At 41.3% G+C, this 23,234-nt stretch overlaps 1 pseudogene; it reads right to left on the bottom strand.

Moving 5' to 3' along the window:
* Positions 1-347: 347 nt before the first annotated feature.
* LOC132684634 (stress-induced-phosphoprotein 1 pseudogene) lies at positions 348-2,072 on the bottom strand (annotated as a pseudogene).
* Positions 2,073-23,234: the final 21,162 nt, after the last annotated feature.

Below are 23,234 nucleotides of genomic sequence, written 5' to 3'. Positions count from 1 at the left end.
AAAAATAACCAACTATGGGAGAGCAGCTAAGACAGCGACTGAGGGTAGGGAAGGGAACATGGAACCCAAGGGCCACAGGAGAGACCATGCATGGGCTGGGAGGGCCCAGAGGCAGCCTCAATATGAGGAACGTGAGTGAGAGTCTCTCTACCTTCCACATAGGTCTATATAAATAGAAGTTGTTCACCTTCCCCTATTCTCCCCTCTGTTCTGTGCTGCTCACTGTGGCCCCAGCTCCTCTGTTCACAGGTGGGCAAAGGAAAGGGATGATGGGCAAATCATCACTGAATTGTGATCAGACCCACACATTCACCAGCTCTCGGATCTTTTGTGCGTTACAGGATTCTTTATGTGCTGAGTACCTGGGGGTCCTTCTGCATCTGTTCCAGGATGAGCTGCATGGCGGGGTCACTCATTACCTGCTGCACCTCTGGTATGTGGTGTCAGTTGTGCTGGGCCATCATATGGTGTTGGTAACTGTCTGCAGCCTCCTTACAGTTGGCATCCAGTTCTAAGGCTTTCTGGTAGACATCCACGGTTTTCCTGTAGTTCTTCATCTCTTCTAGGGCAGATGCTTTCCCTGTGAAACACTTGATGGAGGTTGGCTCTAGCTGGACACATTCCTTACAGTCCCTGAGCACTAGCTGAGACTCCAGGAGTTTGGTGTAGCAGGCAGCTTGATTGCTGTACTATTTGGAATCCCTTGGGTTCCGTTTGATGGCTTCTGTATAATGCTTCACAGTCTGGGGATCCTCCCTTTCTGAAAACATTCATTGCCTTTGTTCTTCTCCTCTATAGGTCAGTCACCTTTGCTCCTTTCTCTGCTTGTTGGCATTTCTTTTTTTTTTTTTTTAATGTTTATTTATTTTTGAGGGAGAGAGAGAGAGAGACAGAGTACGAGCAAGGGAGGGGCAGAGAGAGAGGGAGACACAGGATCAGAAGCAGGCTCCAGGCTCTGAGCTGTCAGCACAGAGCACAACACAGGGCTTGAACTCTCAAACCGTGAGATCATGACCTGAGCCCAAGTCAGATGCTTAACTGACTGAGCCACCCCAGTACTCCTGCCTGTTGGCATTTCTTGAGCACATCTGGGGTTCAGTGCTCTGCCAAAGACTTGTTATAGAAATGGGTGGCATCCTTGTACTTTTCTTCTTTGAAGTAGGCGTTGCCAACTCGAGCATAAGCTTTGGCAATCTGTCGATATTCTTCTTGATTTTCTCACTCCACTTTGATGGCCTTCTCACAAAGCTCTAGGCATTTACTGTAGTCGCCCTTCTCGAAGTACACAGATGCTTGATTGGTCATGTAAGTCCTGTTGGTGGGGTCCAGGTCCCTGGCTCTGTCGTAGTGCTTCAAGGCTGTATCAAAGTCTTTCTTCTTGTAGGACTCATTCCCCAGCTCCTTCTTTTTCAGTGCCTGCTTCTTATTCTCTGGAAGATCTTCTTCCATTGGCTCTGGCTTGGTATCCTTTTTGGGAGGAGGTAATGGTGGAGGTATTGCACCTTCCTCCTCCTCATCCATACTGTCCCGATCGACTCCCAGGAGGACACTGAGAGTCTTCATGACCTGGGGATCTTGCAGTTTCATGCCCAGGTCAGATGGCTTGTTTCACAGCTGCTCTATCATTTCCTGGTAGGTAGGATCAGTGAGCATTGTCTTTGTCCTGGGATCACTCTCCAACTTCTGATACAGATTGGATATGTTGAAAGGGTTCATGGAACCTCCTCTCTGCCACCTGGGCCTCCATATTCTGTAAGCCCTCTTTCAGCTGAGATTATTTGCTTAATGTTCTCAACCTTATTTATAGGTTCACTTGGCTTCTTCAAATCGGTTTAAGAACTCAAGAGCTGCTGCTTTTCGTGAATAGCCCTTGCCTCCATCAGGCTTTAAGTCAATGGTTTTATAACCATCCTCATAAGCTTTCTGGCATAGGCCACTGAGCAATTGCTATAGAGCATGTGGTTCTGGGGATCTAACTTAATTGCTTTAGAACAGCACTATAATGTATCATCAATGTTGCCAGCTCTCAGGGCCTTATTGCCCTTCTCTTTTAGCTTATTTACCTGCTCCATAGCCTGGTCCAGAACCGCATTGAATCGATTCTATCCACTTCACACTCCCAATTCTTAAGAACTATTTGCATTTAATACGTGGATAACTTTTTTAAAGGGAAGTTTTCCCCAAAATGGAGCTTAAAAGGGCCTAAGCTCCCCCCACCCCACCTCAGCCATCTCTTGGAGATGGCACTGTTGGTTTGATGAAGATTTTACTATCTTGTCCTCCTAATCTGAGTCCAGTATGCCCTGGAGTCATCAATGATATGAGCCAGATGGTCATGTTTATAATATTTACACTGGTGTAGGGGCAAAGTGCAGACCACTTTTATATACACACATCTGCCAAAAGGTTCTTCCATGACAAAGAAGAAAGGTTACATGGTAGGTGGATCCTCCCAGAAGTACTGCATTAGTGTGCTAAGAAGGGCCAGAGGGGCCAGCCCAAGATTCTGAGGAGGTCTACAATATACTATAAAATCTGGCAGGTATACTGGTTCCTGGTAACCCAGCACATTGGGCTATCTAAACCCAGTCTCCTTTATCCCCAGGATGCTTGATTTCACCTCCATCAGCATCTTTCCAAATCTTCTCCCCTTTACTTTCAGTTTAAAAGGTCAACCTGATGCTGAGATTTGAGATTTCTGCAGTGCTCAGGTACTGCTTCAAGGATGCTCTAGCAGATGAATCATAATAATAATAATAACTATTATTATGCTACAAAAAGTGGCTTTGTGTTTAGAGGCCCCCAAATAGAAACTATCATAATATGCGGGGGCAACGTCAAGAGGTATCACCGTTGATAACAAATTGAATGAGTCAGGGCATATTTGATGAGCTCAGACATTTCCTGCACATATTTCAGGGCCTTTCCCAGAAATAACCCATTATCCATTGTGATGGGTGCCAGAATCATTCACTCAGACATGTTAGATAAACTCTATGTGGAAGCTGCAACCTGGCCCCATGCCACCTTCCTTAATAATAAGACGGTTTGGTTCTTACTGTGAATTGTGGAGGAAGAAGAGTTGAAGGGTAAGAATTGCAGCCTCCTGGGGGAGAGGGACATGACCAATGGTTAACAAGCCGAACATGACCACTGTGGCCAGCAGAGGGCAGCAGAACCAGATTACTTGTGCAGGTGGCTCCAGTGACCCTGTGGCCACTACTGTGAACATCTGTGCTCCAGGAGACCAGGACGACACAGGGTAGTCCCTAGAAAAGGTACAGCTAAAGTGGGAAAGGAGGTTTGGGGAAAGAGATTTCCTTCCCATTGATGATATTCTTTCTCTGAAATCAATCTACTGGCCTGCCTCCTGGAAAATTAATCTTCCAAAGGCTGCTCATCCCAAGAGGAACAGTCAGAAAAGCAATTTAAATCACACAGAGCTAAAGACTAGAACATAAATGTCTAATGACTCAATCAAGATATAAACAATTCATTAAATTCAGCCTGAAACAGCCACCATCCTTCCCTATGCCCTAACAGATTTACCATTGCATTGCTTGTGCCACCAATGTCCACCACCTCCACAACAAAGACACATACTATAAACACTTTGCTCTCATCTTCCCAGTAGATCTCTTGCCCTCCGTTTTCTTCTCCAGAAGGTCAGTGTTCTTAATCAGAGGGTAGTGAGTATGGGCAATGGGCAATACACACAAAGAGAGGACCTGTTTCATCCTCCCTTTCTTCTTTGGTTAAGCCAGAGATGACTCAGTATAGTTGAATTTTACTGTCCTTGAACACAGCAAGACTCCTTAAACTTCACGAGTAGAGGAGGGTCAAGTAGGGCATACCACTAAGAATTATTGCTATTATGATGATTGTCCCAATGAGTGTGGGTAGATGCTCAGATGCTTAAAGGAAATTACGGCTAATTTTGTTATCAAAAATGTAAGTCTAATCAGGTAAAAATGTTGATGTCAATGTATTTTCAGCCCTTCCCCTGGCCCTATGAGCTAAAGAAGGTTCTGCTTTTTTCTATTCTGTTTCTTCCTTTCCCACGCTTCTCCCAGCAGGGTCCTGTTTTGGGGACTCTCATGAAGCCGTACTGAAAAAATAACATAAAGAAACTCACAGGGCAGGCTGAAGGAGGATGTTCAAATCTGTGTTTTAGAAGAGAGAGGCCCAGAAGCAGCTGTGGAAGGGGAGTGGGTGGGTGAGGACATGGGGGTTCTAAGTATTTCTGTGGGTTACAGCTTTTCATGACATTAAAAAACATGTTGTTGTACCATTGTTCATTTGGTGCAAGTCTTCTTTGAGAATGGACATTACGAATCCTAGTTTCAATAGAATTACAGAAGACACTAACACAATTCTGCCTCTTCCTTGCAGTGATCATTTGCATAATTTGAGTAGGTTATCCTGTAGCGCATGAGGAGCATGGAAAATTACCTAACTCACAGAATCTCAGTGTACCAAAAACCGAGCAAATCAAAAGCCAGATACTTAACCAAAACTCTGCTGTTTCTCATCTCTGCTTCTGTGTTATTGTACCTAGGGCTTTTTAGAATCATTTTTGCTGCTTGTAAACTGTTGGAGACTTTTCCACTCCATCTCTCTTGCAAAGTTTCTTCTTCTGGGGACCTTTAGTTTTACCACCTCATGACACAGTTCAAGGCTGTCCTGCAAAACCTCTCACTGGGACCTAGACTGACCAGGCTGATGCTTTATACACTGAGGCCTCCCCCACATGACAGAGCCAGTGTTCTTGGTTTGGTTCCTTTTTTCTGTCCTGAAGGGACCGTTTTAACTTCCAGAGATGGAGGCATTTAAAGAAGAAGACAATTGCTGGGTGTTATTATAGCCTCAAGGCCAAAAGGCACTTAATTAATTAAATGTTACATGTGGATTTAGGATGACAGCTGAGTAAGAGGCATGGGGACAAGAATGGCTTTTCCTCCCAAATAAGGAAAACCAAATAAAGAGGTAACATTACCTGGAGAAAATCTCCTGGTTACAGATAGAATTTTGATATCTGAGCAGCTGGGATTTCCAATCTCTCTCTCTCCCTGATTTTTTTCTTCATTGGAGGAAGATGAGGGCAGAGATAATTGAGAGGAGCTGGAATTCACTGGGGAAATTACCTCAGAAGCAAGCTATGGAAGAGGGCACCACAGAAACAGGTCCCCATGTAACCATGGTGACAAGCAGAGGAAGGAAAGGGTGGGGAGAAAGGGAGCAAAGAGCCAGTACAGATAGAGGGCAGGAGGGAATGCGGGGAGCGGAGGGGTGGGGCACCCAGGTCAATGAGTGAGTGACAGGAACTTTTAAGCTAAATTCAGGTTTTTAAAGGAAGAAAGAATTAATTTGTAACTGCAATTAACTAGGAAGGCAGGATGTATGTTACACCATGGATTCTTTTTACATTTAGAAAGGGTTTTTAGACGTTTCTAGAGTTTAGCTACTTTAACAAAGCAAGATTAGGAGCGAACAGTAGAAAGTCATGGCTGAGCCGGGGGTGAGGTGGGGAAGGATGGAATAGAAACGAAGGTACGCTCCCAGAGACTGCAGTCATCCAGAGTCCACAAAGCACCCGGCTGCCTCCTGGTGGCAGCTGTCCTCCCAGAGATTCCCCTACTGAGGCTGAAGTGGAAAAACCAACGCCATAAGGACGGAATGGCCACATTTAACAAATACAAATACAGTTAATTTCCAATGTCAGATAAACAGCAAATAATATCTTAGTAGGTTTGTGTTCCATGGCAACCCTAATAAGGTGGTACCCACTAATTAAATATCATCTTGTTCTCTCATCCCCTATATATTTAAAAAAGAAAGGAGAGAGGGGCGCTTGGGTGGCTCAGTCCCACAAGCATCTATTTCAGCTCAGGTCATGATCTCAGTGTTCGTGAGTTCGAGCCCCACATCGGGCTCTGCGCGAACAGTGCAGAGCCTGCTTGGGATTCTCTCTCCCTCTCTCTTTGCCCCTCCCCCACATGTGTGCGTAGGTGCGCATGCACTTTCTTTCTCTCTCTCAAAATAAATAAATAAAGAAACTTAAAAACAAAACAAAGAAAGGAGAGAGGCAAAGAAGGAGAAAAGGGAGGGAGGATCTAAACACTAAATGGTTACTTTCTCTGTAATTATCAACCCACACTCCATTCCTTCTTGCTTTCCTCTCTCCTCATCATAGAATATTCTCTATTCCCTACACAAAGGCTTCAAACAATCAAATCCGAACAAAGCCACACACAATCAAACCAGACCTCTCTGGTTCCTGCAACATCACACTGTCTTTTCCAGGGTGTTAGTTGTGTGTTATGGCGCCTCCTCCAGCCTCACCTGGGGCCTCCACCCTGACCTCACTAATCTTTCTTGCAGCTGCTGGTTGTTCCTGCCGATCTGCACCTGTACCAGTTGACCCCACCTCTGAGCTCCCTGCTGGCACTTTGTCAGTCCCTTGTCTACGGTTAATGCACAACTCTTAAAGCCTCCACCAGTTAGGTGGCAGGTATCAGTAAATCCTGTCACAGCAACATTTCAACAAAGTGTTTTACAAAAAATCAATGCCTATGGTTCAGCAACGGTAATGACTTTGATGGATGTTTCTCACTCATGCCACCTCAGCTCCAGCCCTAACCAAACACCACTATGGAAAAGACCAAACAGAAGACAAGAAATTGGTTCACACATCACCTTAAAACTTCAATCAGATCATGTTATTTGGTTTAAAACCTTCCACTGCTATCTCATTACATTGAGAATAAGACACAAAATGCTCACTATGGCCTGTAAGTTCTGCAGGATTTTCCTCTACCCACACACCTCACTCCATCTATGACTCACCCACTGTTATTCAGCCACGTGGAACCCTTTTCTGTTCCTGGAAAATGCCAGGCCTTTTCTTGCCTCCGGATCTTGCTCTTGCTTTCCCTTCTGCCTGGAATGTTTTCCTTGACCAGATCTTTGGTTGGACAAATCATTCTGATCCTTTGGAACTCAGTTCTGGGGTGCTAAGTACATTCTACATTATCTTGAAATTTGTGTGCTTTATTGTATGAATGTCACAACCCAGTGAAAGATAACATATTAAGTGGGACACCCTAGTAATTTATTATCACATCACCCTCTTTATTTCCTTCCTGATAATGATCACAATCTAATGGTGATGTTGATTTGTTGGCTGTCTGTCTTCCCCCAAATCAGAGTTGGCAAAATGATGTCCCATTGTCCAAATCCAGCTACCATCTATTTTTGTAAATTAAGTTTTATTGGAACTCAGCCATGGCCATTCATTGACTATTGTCTGTGGAAGAGCTGAGTAGTTCTGACACCGATTTTGTGGCTTCATGAACCTAAAATGTTTACTATCCAAACAAAATTTGACTGTCCATGCCCTCAGTTTCATGAGGGTAAAAACTGTGTCCATCTTAGTCATCTCTATTTTCAGTGTCCAAATAGTGCCTGGTCCAAACTTAGGAACCCTTCAATAAATGTTGGCTTCCCATTATGCCTCCTGCCAACTGGCTCCCACAGTAGTCATCTCCTAGTTGTTCTTTCCTCCATCAGAGCCTGGATCCTGACCGGTTGCCTGCAAACTGTAGGTTCTTGCCATCTGTCGTCCCCTCCTAGTCCTACCTCCTTGCTCTGTATCTCCAACTTGGGCTACTGAAAAGCAATCTGATCACAACCAATAATCCCATACCACAAAGCTTCCTCTGGTTTGTGGCCATCAGAACCATGTTTTATAATCAATTATTATATGGCCAATCCATTCTTTATAATCATGAAAGCATTCCTACTTAAAATTTCATTCTTCTATCATTCAGCTTCTTGACAACATATTTATTTAGGTCATTTTCTATTATAAAAATGATTTATACACATAACATGAAATTTTGGAAATATAGAAAATAAAATAAAAAGTCACCAAAAGTTGATCACTTTTATCATTTTGGTGTAGTTTCTTTCCATTCTTCTTTCTATCTTTCTATGCTTTTTTTTTTAAGTACACCTGTATAAAACAACAAAAGATAGCTGAAAATAATTTTTCTCTTGCATTATAAAAAACATTTTTATATTGCACATTCTTTGTAAATTAATATTTTTGGTATTGGCAAAATACTACATTGAGTGAATATATTTATGAAATATTTCCCAGTTCTTAAGAAATACTTATAATATATCCATATTTTAATAACCAAATGTCTTTGTGCATGCATGAAGCTTTTTTTCCCTACCTTTTGGATAACCCCCTCAAGTAAGATTTTCAGAAGCAGAATTACTGGATCAAAGGATTTTGTTTTTTTTAGTTTGGATACATATTGTCATTCTCACTTTTGAAAAGGCATAAAAACCTCTGGATAAAGTTCTCAAAGTAAATATACTCAAAATCCTCTTTCCTGTACTCCAAATCCATAAGAATGAGAGATGAGATATTAAGATATATATTCATACACTACTGTCAAAACACAAGAGAAAAATCTCAGTGGCTCAAAACAGAGAGAAAACTTAAACAATAAGCAAAGTGTCAAGTCACAGGAACCAAAGGTGGGACTGGAGCCAGACAATTAAATACCTCCTAAGGAAAGTCTGAATGCACCTTCTGTAACAAGAACCTGAGCTGGGCTTCCCACCCAAGAACAGTGGATGACATAGCTCCATCCATGCATCTAGAATTGTAGTAGAAACACCATTACCTACTCAGGGCCAGAGTCCATAGCAGAGTCTCCTTCTGGTCTGTACCATGTGAATTGTGGAGAATTGTCACTCCAGAAATGGGGATCTCTGAGCTGAACTACAAATATATGACCTGGGTTGAGTCTGGTCAACCCATGAGATCAAGGCTAAGGCAGCTAAGAAACTACCTCGCAGAAGAGGGATGTATGGGAGAAAATTCCTACACAATATGAGCTTTCCAGAAAAAAGTTTCAAAACACACATAGCACAATGAAAAGTAGTCACAAAGGAGAGATTTATACCCTGAGGTGAGAGAGATACAAGAATCTGAAAAGAAATTTGAAATGAATCTGTCTGAAATCTTCAAAGAAATAAAATAAGGTAACATCAATAAAATCAGAATAGGACATTATAAAATTGGAATAGGTAAATAATGAAAAGAACATTAAAAAATTATCTACCTTTGGGGTGCCTGGGTAGCTCAGTCAGTTAAGCTTCCAACTTTAGCTTAAGTCATGATCTCACAGTTTATGAGTTCAAGCCCCACATTGGACTTTTCTTCTGTCGGCGCAGAGCCTGCTTCAGATTCTTTACCCCCTCTTTCTGCCCCTACCCCATTTGTATGTGCTCTCACTCTGTCTCTCTCTCTGTCTCAAAAATAAATAAACATTAAAAAAATATATATGCACCCTCCAAACTTAAAAATAAAAGCAGCCCTTAAAGGAACTGTACTTCACTACATTGACAGAAGAGGGTGATCTTGAACTAGGAATGGCAAATTTCTCTAAATCCATGAAATGAAATGAAGTATCATAAATCCACACAAAGTGACTCCAAGGGGGAGGAAAAAAAATTAGAAATTAGAATAAAAACACCTCAGCTGGACAAAATTTTTACCAAAAAACACCCACAAAGCAACCACAAAACACAAAATTCCAAACAGAATTAATATCCTCAAACAAGCATTTGGAAATATGAAAAATGACCTTAAATCAGAAATTCAAAATCCAAGAATAGAAATGGACAAAGTGATAGGTGGAGAGAGAAAGAGAGAGAGAGATTGAAGTCAGGAAAGAAAATGCATATTCATGTTAGGAGTGAAAGCTACATTATAAGTACCCAATGGAGAATAGACTCAAATGAAGTTGTTCTTGTTTTTTTAAGTTTATATATTTATTTTGAGAGAAAGAGAGAGAGCACACAAGCAGAGGAGGGGGAGAGAGAAGGACAGACAGAATCCCAGGCAGGCTCCATGCCATCAACGCAGAGCCCAATGTGGGGCTCGAACCCACTAACTGTGAGATCATGACCTAAGCCAAGAGTCGAGGTCTCAGATGCTTACCCAACTGCACCACCCAGGTGCCCCTCAAATGAAGTTTTAATAAAGAGTATTGAGGAGTGGAAGAAAAACAAGAAAATAAGAAAACAAAAATGAAATAAAGAAAGAAGTAAAAAGATTCAGAGAGAAAGTGGTTGAAATGGAAGACAAAGAAAATGAAGGGTCCATTGGAACCCCTGAAAAAGACATATGAAACACAGGAATAAAACTTGTGTTTAAACCTACAATCCAAAATAGAGAGATATACCATGTTCATGTACGGGAAGACTCAATATTGTTAAGATGTCAGTTCTCCCCAGACTGAACTATAGACTTCTTGTCTATAAAACTTCTTGTTTCTCCTTTCCTCTCATACTCACAACTCTTCTGACAGTGTTGGGTAGAAGTGTGGGTAACAAACCTACACCCACCAACTCTCCAACACAAGCTGGGTGTCCTACAGCTCAACTCAGCACTGTCTGCCTGAAGTTAGCATTATATCCCACAAGTTAAGGGCTCAGTCCCACAAGACCATCCCACTTTAGATACCTATTGTAGATCCCATGTTGTCTTTTATACTTTTGATCAACAACCAAAAGTATATCTGTATATATCTGTATATATACAGTATATCTGTATATTAGGGTTCCCATGACTTCCTTTTCAGATTTTATAATTTGCTAGAACAGGTCACAGAAGTCAGGGAAACACTTATTATGTTTACTAGTTTATTATATAATAAAAAAAATATGATAAAAGACACAGATGAACATCCAGATGAAGAGATACATGGGAGGAAGTCTGGAAGTGTCCCAAATGTAGGAGCTTCTGCTCCATGGAGTTGGGATGTGCCACCCTCCCTGTGTTCACCAGCCTAGAAGCTCTCCAACCCCTGTACTTTTGGGATTTTTGTGGAGGTTGTATTGTGTACACATGATTGATCTTAGCTCAATCTCTAGCTCCTCCCTCTTTCTCAGAGAATGGGGAGTGGAGATGAAAGCTCAAAGCTTCTAATTGTGGCTACATCTTTTTAGTGACCAGCAGACATCCTGAAGCCATCTAGGAACCCACCAAGAGTCACCTCATTAGGACAAAAACATTCCTATCACCCAGGGAATCCCAAGGGATTTAGGAGCTCTTTGTCGGGAACCAGGACCAAAGACTAAATATTACAACAGAAGATGCTACTTGTGCTCTTAACACTGAGGAAATTACGAGGTTTTAGGACCCCTGTGCCAGGAACCAGGGACAGAAACATATATATATATATATATATATATATATATATATATATATATATATATATCATTTCTCCCCAAATTGAACTATAGACTCAATCCCAATCAAAGTCCTAATAAACTTTACTATAGGAATTGATAACTTGTTCCTAAAACTCATATAGAAATGCAAAAACCTAGAAGAGCCAAAATCATTTTGAAAGAAAAAAACAAGGTTGGAGGACTCACATTACTTGATTTTAAAACTTAATATAAAATGAACCATAATTAAGAAAGAGTGGCATTCATTGAGATATCATCTCATGCCTGTTAAAATAGCCATCATCAAAAAGACAGGAGATAACAAATGATGGCATGGATGTGAAGAAAAGAAAACCCTTGTGCACTGTTCGTGGGAATAAATAAGCCATGTGATAAAATATTCACATGCATATATAGGACCAAGGACTTATATCCAGAATATATAAAGAACTCTTATAACTCAATAATGAGAAGATGGATTGTTTAATTTTAAAAACTAGAAAGGAAGGAAGATTGGGAAGGAAGAGTCTTGGGCAAGCTGATGTGGAGTCTTTAAGCCAAAGTCATGGTGCTCTTGATAGATGGGCTTCCTTAGTCCCTCTGCCATGCTTAATCATTGGAGGGAGCATCCCGGGAATCAGGACTCAACTTAATGGTGGCAGTGGATCTAGTGGCACAGAGGTTGTGGCCAGCCAGGCAATTTTTTCTTCACAATAGAAAATACAGGTGGTACATTTTCACGGCCATGCCATCTTCTTTCTCTACTTTCTATTCTTCTTGGCCTTTGATCTCCAAGTATCATTTTTCTCTTAGCCTCTATTCTCCCTCTATAAAGTCAGAGACATGGTAACCAATCATAATGCATTTTCCTAACATCTGACAGAGATGAAGAGCTCCAGCTCTCCAAGAGGCTCCCTTGAAACTTTGAAGCAGAAAAGTACTATTCTCACTCTTGCTAGGGACTATACCTTTTTTCTCTAGTCCTATATTCCCTACCATGGTATGTACCCATCTCTCTCAGGGAATTCTGTCTCATTCCTACCCTGTAATAAGATGCTAGAATGCAGAAAATCCCACATTTCACCATCAGCCAATTCTGTGTGTGTGTGTGTGTGTGTGTGTGTGTGTGTGTGTGTGTGTGTCTCACAGTATTAAGCAGCTTTTAAAGGTTTTAAGCATTTTTTTTTTGGAAGACCTGGTGATTCTATCATAAACAGTTTTCTGAAAATTCCTCTGGCTTACATGCACTGTTAACCTTTGAAGTTGCTATGGGAGCCAGTGTTTCTTAAATAAATTATATATATATAAGAAAAAAAAGGCCTTGATGCCTAACTCAAGGAAAAACAAATGAGGCATTGGAAGATATTTTTAAAAAACAAAAAAACTGAACACATCAATAACAAGAAGGAAAAAAAGTGTTTTAAAAAATGTGGGGGGCACCAGGGTGGCTCAGTCGGTTAAGCGTCCGACTTCAGTTGCTCAGGTCATGATCTCATGGTTCATGAGTTTGAGCCCTATGTTGGGCTCTGTGCTGACAGCTCAGAGCCTGGAGGCTGCTTCAGATTCTGTGCCTCCCTTTCTCTTTGCCCTCCCCTACTTGCACTCTGTCTTTCTCTCTCTCTCTCTCTGTCTCTCAAAAATAAACATTAAACATTTAAAAAAAAAAAAAGAGGGGGGTGCCTGAGTGGCTCAGTTGGTTAAACCTCCAACTCTTGATTTCAGCTCAGGTCATGATCTCACAGTTTGTGAGTTCGAGCCCCCATATCAGTCTCCATGCTGACAGTGTAGAGCTTCTTTGGAATTCTCTCTCTCCCTCTCTCTCTCCCCTCCCCCACTTGTGCTCATGCTCTCTCTCTCAAAAATAAATAAATACACTTTAAAAAAGTGCTTATAACAAGAAGAGCCTTTCATTCTTTACTCAAATTGTACTAATGGAAAGCTTGCAGAAATTCTGCTATGTGGGGAATAAGAGCCCTCATTTCTATGAACAAAGTCAATTAATACTTGTTGGATGAATGAATGAATGAATGAATGAATGAATAACGAATGGGAGACGAGACAACCCTAAGACAGTATTGAATAAACTGGTCATGCTTTATACCCACTTGGGTTATAGAAATTGGAAGTGTTCATCACCCCATGATTAGCCACTGATTCCAGCTTCTTATCAGTTCTGTTCCTTAAACCTTGAGAGATTTCACTACAAATCACACATTCATTCTTCAGAAACCTATTTTCTGGGCTGTAGGAGTTTAAAAGTTGGTGTCTACAAAAATGTCATACTATGAACCAGCCTGAAAAAGCCAACGGTAATCTATGACTATAGGCCAGGGGCTTCCTGCCAAAGAAATTTAATCACTATAGCCAGATGTTACAATTTCTCAAGTATAAAACAAGATCACATTAATTTTTAATGTCCACATTTGAATGACTGAAACCAGTGGGATCATTACTAGATCTCAAAGTCTGTAGTAATGAGGATGGTGAATCCCAGGTCTTCCTTCAGGGAAGGATTTTTATGGCTGCTGGGAGTGTTGTCAGCAAAGAAACTTCAGTTGTCAGCTCCTTCAGGGTCAGCCTCAGCTATAGAGAGCTGCCTTGCCTAAGGCCACATTTTTCCTAGGCAGCTTATACCCCATGATGGGAGGAAGCAGGGGTATAAAGTCCCAGCCATTTCAACCCAGTGTGGGACAACTTGGATACATTTGGTTGCCTTTAGGATTGGTTGAGGCTGTGGGGCTTATCTCAGTTCACCTTCTTTCTTAACCCAGTTCAGCTTTCATCTCCCCACCTCCCCGCCTGCTTCCATGTGTGTTGATCTCAAAGGCACTTCCTAGTAAAAATCCTGCACACTAAACTCCATCTCAGACTCTGCTTGCCAGAGGACCTAACCTGCAACAACTCCTCCTATCCCCTGCTACCTAGTATTGTCGGATAAAATACTGCCCAGTGAAATATGAATTTCAGACAAACAAGGGATAATTTTTTAGTATAAGTAAGTCCCAAATATTGTTATGGCTCTATTCCCTATTCCTTGTATGGTACTTGGCTTAAGTAAATGTTTGTTAGATGAATGAGGATGTTAGGACCCCATCTTAAAATAGAGTGCCCCGGGGCGCCTGGGTGGCTCAGTCCGTTGAGCTTCCGACTTCGGCTCAGGTCATGATCTTGCAGTCCGGGAGATCAAGCCCCGCATCGGGCTCTGTGCCGACAGCTCAGAACCTGGAGCCTGTTTCCAATTCTGTGTCTCCCTCTCTCTGACCCTCCCCCGTTCATGCTCTGTCTCTCTCTGTCTCAAAAATAAAATAAAACATTAAAAAAAAATAGAGTGCCCTGTCACACAAGGAAGAAGGCAGAGGTAAGTAATGGTCCCCTACTTTCCATTATGCAAGTGTTTCTCAAAATGTCAGGAGGTAAGCAAGATCCTAAAGACTTGGGAGTGGGTGGTGCTAGTTATAAATGCAGATTCCTGAGGCCTCACCAGATTAACTGAATGAGGATCTCTGGGACTGATCCCTAGAAATCTGCATTTGTAGCAAGCTGCCTGGGTGATTCTTCTGCCTCCTAAAGTTTGAGAATCTTCTACACTGAGAACGGTATCTTTGAACTAGAAAGACCAGTTTCATCTAAATTGAGAAGGTCTCTCTCTGTGGTTACCAAAGAACCAAAGACTGCAGAGGACCAGCCCTGTTTCTTTCCCACTTGTCTACCTTCTTTCCCTTTCCTCTTGAGTCTCCTTTAGACAGAAAGTAAGTTCTTGGACCAGGCTGATCATAAACTCTGGGAGAAGTGCTTTATAAGAATACCGATGTATTCATTCAGCATAGTATTGTAAGTCCTAGCCACAGCAATCAGACAGAATATAATATAAAATAAAATAATAAATACAGAAATACAGAAATAAATAAATGGCATCCAATTGGTAAGGAAGAAGTAAAACTTTCACTATTTGCAGATGACATGATACTATTTTTCAAAAACCCTAAAGGCTCTACCCAAAACTACTAGAACTGATAAATGAATTGAGTAAAGTCACAGATATCACTGTGAAAGTCATTAGATATGAAACTAATATATAGAAATCTGCTGCGTTTTTATAGACGAATAATGAAGTAGCAGACAGAGAAATTAAAAAAAAAAACCCACTGCAGGGATGGGCTAAATGGGTGATGGGCATTAAGGAGGGCATTTGTTGGGATGAGCACTGAATGTTATACGTAACTGATGAATCACTGGGTTCTACTCCTGGAACCAATACTACACTGTATGTTAACTAACTTGAATTTAAATAAATAAACTTTTTTAAATCTCATTTATAATTGTACCAAAAATAATAAAATACCTAGGAACAAACTTAAATAATGAGGTCAAAGACCTGTAATCCAAACATTATTAAAAAAAATTACTAACCTACTAAATCAGAGACTCTGAGAGTGATATGCTGAGCCCAGCAGGGTCTCAGAGAAGCCAGAGTTACAGGAATAGGCATTAAGGAAAAACTGGCTGTGAATGATGGATGGTATTTGCATGGTCAGATTGAAGAGGTTTGAACATTCTAGAATTACAGAATTAGAAGCAGGAGAAACATGGCAGGGGGACACTTATTGTTAGAAGGCTCCTGGAACTCACTGACAGTGTTGCTGCAGAATCTGGGTGGCAGGTTCAGAAACATTCCTTCCTAGCTGGCTGTAACACACAGTCTTAACTTTCTGCTGCCAGAAGCCCTCCCCCCCCCCCCCACCTCCCTGCCCCGGAAATAAGCAGAGGAATCTTCCTATGGGGTTTGATCAGATCTCAAATGGGTCAACACAATGTACCAAATGATCATCCACTAGAAATTCACATATTGGTGCCTCAACTGGCTGGTCACTGTGTCCAAAAGCTCACATTCATGTTTGTATCTTTGTCAGGGTCCTCCTCACACAAAACTCTACTTTCTTCCCACCAGGATGAAGGTGCATCGGGTGCATGAGTGGTTTTCCCCAGATGCCAAACAATGCCACAAAGCGTTTCCTCTCCCCACCTTTATTTTATCGTTTAAGAAACAATAGGATTCACGGGTAAGAGACATCTAAACCTTTGGGGTTTGAGAAAGATGATTTGGGGCTGATGAAGAATATGTCAGCTCCATGGAAGGGTAAGGTCACTCTCTGCATACACCTGGCTAGAGCAGCACGTACATGTTGAGGAAGAATAAAAGTCAGATTGGATAACTGACGGTGATTTGCCAGCCATGGAATGCTAAGAGCTACAGTTATCTTCTCAGCACATCTTTCTAGTCTAGACTCATTTTATTCTTCTCATTCAAGTCTCAGTTTGTATGTCTCCTTCTCAGAGAGGACAGCCCTAAGCACCCCCTACCCTGTCTAAAATCACTTTGGCCCTACCTTGTCACTCCATCCCATCATGCTGTTTGATTTTGTTTAGAGTGCTACTCTTCTATTTAAAATTATTGGGGCGCCTGGGTGGCTCAGTCGGTTAAGCATCCGACTTCAGCTCAGGTCATGATCTCACGGTCCGTGAGTTCGAGCCCCGCCTTGGGCTCTGGGTTGATGGCTCAGAGCCTGGAGCCTGCTTCCCATTCTGTGTCTCCCTCTCTCTCTGCCCCTCCCCTGTTCATGCTCTGTCTCTCTCTGTCTCAAAAATAAATAAACGTTAACAAAAAAAATTAAAAAAAAAATAAATACATTTATGTTGCTCATTTATCTGTTGTCCTATTTATTATCTTTGCTCTCACAAGAATGTAAATTCTATTGGGACTGGGTCTATATCTGCTTTGTTCACAGCTACAATCCCCTACCTAACATTATTCCTAGTATTTAGTGAGTACTCAATAAAATAGGTGTTGAATGAAAGAGTGAACTTACATTTTTTTCATTTTTACATTTTATTCATTATGAATATTTGTTAATCCATACCAGAAACGTAAGTATAAATGCTATAATAATAGAAGCATCAGTGCTCCAGGGGCCCATACCTTGCACCGTCCTCAGAATCCATGTGCACTATTTCGTGAATCCCGAACAACATTTGAAAAGTCACTGACAAGGTCAATGAAGAAAAAGACAAAAGTTGAGCATTTGCAGAGTCTTTATCAAGTTGTAGCACAGGGCTTTCTGATTTGACATTTAAGGGAAAATCAGCCATAAATCCAAGAGAAGAAAGGTAATAATTACTCATAAACATTACATTTTAAAGCTTTACCATGAGAAAAAAAAACCCTTTAGACAGATGGGTATATTTCACTTAAATTTTATTTTATCTCAGAAAAAAAAACAGACTTAACTGAGTCTTTCTAATGAATAAAAACGCATTTTAACACTAAATAAACCTTGTCACAATCTGCATATCCAATGAAGTATTTGTTAAAATTTAGGTGGAGAAGACTCAAATTCAATTAATCACTAAGAACTGAGAGTTCAGTCCAGGATAAAAGAACTAGAAGAAGGATGTTAAAAGCTCTCACATGTTAATGAAGTCTGCACACCATTTCCCAATATGTACGATTATAATATTCAAAATTTTAGTTATCTGTATCTCTGGGTTTAATTCCCCTATGTTTTGAATGTCATAAAAGTTCATTTCTTCAGATCTGCAAAGAGCACAGTGTTTCTAAAAATAGGCAAATAGAACCTGTAAATCCTTTACTTTCTGAAGTCTAAGTATCTATAATTATGCTCTGCTTTTAAAAAGGAGGTAGCTACATTATCTGTGCCTTTTAAAGAAATGTTCAGGAATTTGGTTAAGGCAGTCAAATTTATAAGATGGTTAACTAGCTTAAAGCAGGCTATTTGGGCTTCTATTGGTGATTTTGAACCTTCTGCTTTCATTCACTTTTCATTCATTTATTTCCAATGTTCTCTGAGTTATGGGTCTATGTCCATCATAGATAATGTGCCTCTAGTTCAGACTGTCTGTGTTCCTAGCAGAACCTAGCATCATCCATTCATTCAACAAATATTTGTAAGTGCCTGGTATGATCAAGATACTGCAGAAACAGCAGCTAAACAAAGACACCTGCCTCCTGGGAGCTTGTGTTTTAGTGATGAAGATAGACAATAAATAAGTAAAATAAGTATGCTGGTAGACTGTGATGGTAGATTGTGTGCTAAGAAAAAGCTAAGCAGAGAAATGTCCATAGGAAATCTGTCTGCGGTAGTGTGGGATTTCAAATGGCATAGCCAGAAAAGACCTCAGAGAGAAAAGAGGAGTAAAGATGGGAGGGAAGGGGTGCACTTCCCTAGAAAGCACTCATGAATTGAATAACTGAACCAGAGTCAATTGGTTCATCAGCTCTCATTGTGTTTGGGATGGCTCCTCCCTTTGGGGGCTGATGTGTTTACACTGTAAATGGCTTGTAACTTTTGAATGGTGTCCTTATCCACAGCCTGTAAATAGCAATCCCAAATGCAGCTGATGTATATATCCACATCCTCAAGGATAAACAGCTCTGTACTGTCAGAAATTGAAAAGGCAGCTGTATGGGCATGTAAGGGTTAATATAGTAGGTTGGATTGGTGACAGGTAAAGAGCACCACCTGAGGCTTTTTGGATATGGAATAGCACTATGCATAAGTAAAGAAGGTGAAATGGAAGTAATCAAAGAATTCCAAAGAGAAAGCAAAAGACAGAGAGGTCTCCCTATTGGGAGTTAAGGTTTTACACGCAAACCCCAACAAAACTCTGCATTGTAAACTAGTTTCCTCTCTCTGACATGCATATCTGTGGACTCTCCTCCACACTTATCTACTGGTCACATCCAAAATGCATGTTGTTGCGTGCATTTTGGAACAAACTACTGCCACGAGGAGGGACTACTTGGAACAAACTACTGCCAGGAGGAGGGACTTACTGCTCTTTTAGCTCTCCATGCCTTTTGCACGTGCTAGGTACTCCTGACCTTTGGCCTGCTGTTCATTCTTCCAAGGCTCAACTCAAAATTTCACCTTATCTGTCAAAACCCATTGAATCGTAACACTTAAGACTGGTGCATATCACTGTAGGTAAATTATAACTCAAAAAAAAAAAAAAAAAAGGAAAGAAAGAAAAAACCTCATCTCCTCTGAGAGCTTTCTTGGTATAACCTCCCATCCTTGTTCCCTATGTCAGCAGGGATGGCCACCAAGCCAGTTCCAGAGTCTGGGAGTGAGCTTCCTAGAGAGCCAAGGGGCCAAAGGGAGAATTTTTGGTGCATCTGGTAAAAATCCAGGTGGATTATTACTTTTCTACCCTTTCTGCATTTCACATTCCTCCTCGTTTTTCCTTTCAATAGTAGGCAGATAATTTCAGCTTCCTGGGCTTTTGTTCACTATTGAATTATTAACAATAAGTGTACATTTTAATATGTCCTCCATCCTTGCTAACTTCTGGGAACACTAATTCAAACTTTGCATCATAATTCTGACTTGTCCTATTCATCCACCCATCCACCTGTTCACCCATCTTCTAGCCAGCCACCTTGTAATGGTTTATAGCACAGCTCTGAACTCTGATAGCCTAGGTTGAAATTATGGCTTCTTCACTTACTGAGTAACTTTGAACAAGTTACTTAACTTTTTTGAAACTCAATTTACTCATCAGTAGAGTGGGATAGTAATAGTCTTTATTTCTGAGAGTTACTGGGAAAATGAAATGGGTTAATGCATATAAAATGCAGAGATGATACCAAGCACAGAGTGAGCACTCAACAACTCACAGGGAACATTCATTCATCAATCATTCACTGAGTATCTACCATATGCCAGAACTGAATTTGACACCATGGAAAAAAAAATAATTAAGACAGGAACCCTAACCTTAAAAGCTGAGTTTATGAAGGAAGATTCACAGACAGACAGACAGACAAATACAACAGAATGGATTGATGCTGTGATGGGGCAAGTCCTACGTGCCATGGGAACCCAAAGAAAGAGTCCCCACCTTTCACTGGGAGACACAGCAGTGAAGACTTCCCAGAGGTAGAGATATTGAACCAAGTCCTACAATTCTGGCCTCTTCTTTTTGTTCCCTCAGGTTCATATCACACTGATGTCTTTGTTCCTGACCCCAAATTCTCCTACTGATGTCCCGGACTGACATCCAGACTTTGGCATTCTTATTTCTGGTTGGTGTCCTGCATCCCCTGTGACTCCAAAAGGACTCAAGCCTTTACCCCCAAGAGTAGGCAAATAAGAACAATAGTTCTAGTAATATGATGATAACAAATGTTCAAGTTCCCATTTCATTCGGAGTAAAAGCAAAAGCCCTTCTAAAGGCTTCTAAGGTCCTGTATCATCTGCCCCCATCATTTCTCTGGCCTCTCTATCATGTTCTTCCTTCCTTCTGCTCCAGCCAGCCCTTTTTGCTGCCCCTTGAAAATACCAGGCACACTCCCACTTCAGGGCCTTTGTATTGGATCTGACCTCTGTCCAAAGTATCCTTCCCTCTACATCTGCAAGGCTCACTCTCTCACCTTCAAGTCTTTGGTCACATGTCACTTCTCAACTGACCACCTTATCTAAAATGCTTTGTTCTAAAGCACATATGATGTTTTATCATTCTCCATAATGGACTTATTTACTGTATTCATTATCTCTTTACTCCACTAGCTTGCAGGCCACAGAAGTGAAAGGATATTTATCTGTTTTATTCACTGAATAGCCTGTGTCAGTGGTTAGCATATCGTGGGTGCTCAATCAATATGCAGTAAATGAGGGGATATTGCCATTAGCAGCCCAAGGGAAAGTTTATGAGGCCCCGCAAGTTAGAAAGCACAGAACTGCCTTTCTGACTTTTTAATTATTAAGCTGCACAAGTGTAAAAAACTCATTTTGATTTCACCCTTCAGTCCACAAAGCAATAAAGGTCCCTGAACTTGCTTAATGAGTCCATGAGAATGATGGCTAATTAATATAAGGCAGCTAGTTGTTTGGCCAAGTTAGCCACTAGGATCACCTGAAGAGCCCCTTAGAGGTGGAACAGGCCTGTCTCTGGCTCCCTGCATCTGCACCCAGCTGGCTGTGCAAGACCAGAGGGGTATCTAAAGTGGAGGGAGAGCTCAGGCAGCTTCTACCTCAGTGTCTTTGACAGTTCCTGGTTGTTCTCTTGGCCAACAGGGAGCCTGGAACTTTCCCAGCCTGGGACCCTCAGTCTGGACCTTGGTTTGTTGGGTTCTTCAAAGACTGGTCCTAGAGCTATTTAATTAGAACTCAACTCTGTGATTCCATATATGCTCATGGGATAACTATATCTGAAACATGCTCTCTGGAGTCTTCCCTGGCCCGGCTTTTCCTGGCTGAAGAGCACTTAATCTCTCTTTTTACAGAAACTGATGTTCTGGCCACAAATCCCAAACAGATTGCACCAGGCAGACTGGGTCTGCATCCAGCTGGGCCACTTACTGGCTAATTGACTTTGAACATGTGCTTCAACCTTTTGTCAATATTGAATTTTACTTGAGCCTGAAGAAAACATTGAGGGTTAAGAAGTACCCCTATCCTTTTGTACTTCAAAATCCCTTCACCCTTTTTTGTATTCTAGGAACAGCTAATCTCACAAAGAACAACTCTGACCTCTGACCTATCTCCACCCTTCCCAGAACTCTCCTAGATCCATTCCCTGTTTACCTGCTCCTATAAAACCCCAGACCCCCTTCCCTTTCATTGAGACAGTCCTAGTTAATGAACCTTCTTCCTATTGCAATAGCCTGAATAAAACTAGCCCCTTACTTGTCCAGTACATTTTGTCTTTGACATTTTTAAGCCTCAATTTCCCTATCTGTTAAAAGGAGATCCTTGTAACTACTTCCTAGAGATAACTGTGAAGACTAAATGAATAATGTGTGTAAAATGTAGTGAGCCTTCAATAAATATTTTGATGGAATTATTTCCTGTTGTTAATTCCCTCCAGCCCTATCTTACAGGCCTTGGTCTTTAGGGCTTCCTGTGCTGATTAATGTCTGATGGATGGTCTTAGTAACTTAAAACTTGCTATTACTACACATTTTCTGTTAATGATAGCATTTTTCTAGAAGCTTTTGAGGGATTTAGTCACATCTAACCCTACTCAACCACTGTGAGAAGGGAAATGATTCATTCTCAGAAATACCAAATAAAAGCTGTGCTGTCTAGTTAACAGTAGGTTTACAACCTATTGGAAATATGTACAACCTCCCTGTGCCCCCCCCCCCCCCGCCACATTGCAGTCCCAAAGTCTTAGACACTTCACTTCCAGGTTCTTCCCTTCTCTGTTTCGAGGGCTTATTTTCACAGGTTTTTCACTGAGCATGTACCAAAGAACAAAGAAGGGACTGAAAGTCTCTCTGAGTCACCTCAGAGAATGTACATTTGTTCCAATCAGACTACTTTTTGCCTTACATGGGCATAGGCGATGTCCAAGTAAGGCTATAACCTCTGTAGTACTCAGCCAATGAGGAACCAGGGGAGGGACTTGCATGCATGAAGATAAATTGTCTGCTGTAACTGCCCAGAATATGCTTGTCCATCAGACACATGCTCTTGCAAGAAGGTTGATTACAAATTAAAACCTTGCTTCACTGTGCTCAGACACTCTGTGTCCCTCCTTAGATTGGGTCAGTCAGCTTTTTTCTCACAGCCACTATCAACCACCAAATACATCCTAAGAGCATGTCCCAAATGCTGTCTGAAAACACCATTCAGTGCTCCTTCTCCATCCAGAAATGGAGTTTTGAACTGTTTCTCCAACCTGCCACCACATTATTCTCCAAGATCTGGCTTTGATTCTTCCTTCACATTTGATCCTTGGTAGGTTTTTCTGTGATGAGTGTTGCTTCTTGCCTATTTAGCTACATGTCTCTGTGTCCTAAAGGAGAGGCTACTTTAGCTCTGGGGAGAGCCAGAGCTAATATTCCCTCACTGTGCTTCTGCAGAACCTTGCCACTAGTTGGAATTGGAATCCCCCCAGAGACCTTTTTTAATGTTCCTCATACCTATGTGGCAATTCAGACCAACTAAATCATG

Source organism: Panthera onca, chromosome D2 (assembly GCF_046562875.1).
Source record: "Panthera onca isolate mPanOnc1 chromosome D2, mPanOnc1 haplotype 2, whole genome shotgun sequence".
NCBI lineage: Eukaryota > Metazoa > Chordata > Mammalia > Carnivora > Felidae > Panthera > Panthera onca.
This window is presented reverse-complemented; position numbering and strand designations above follow the sequence as displayed.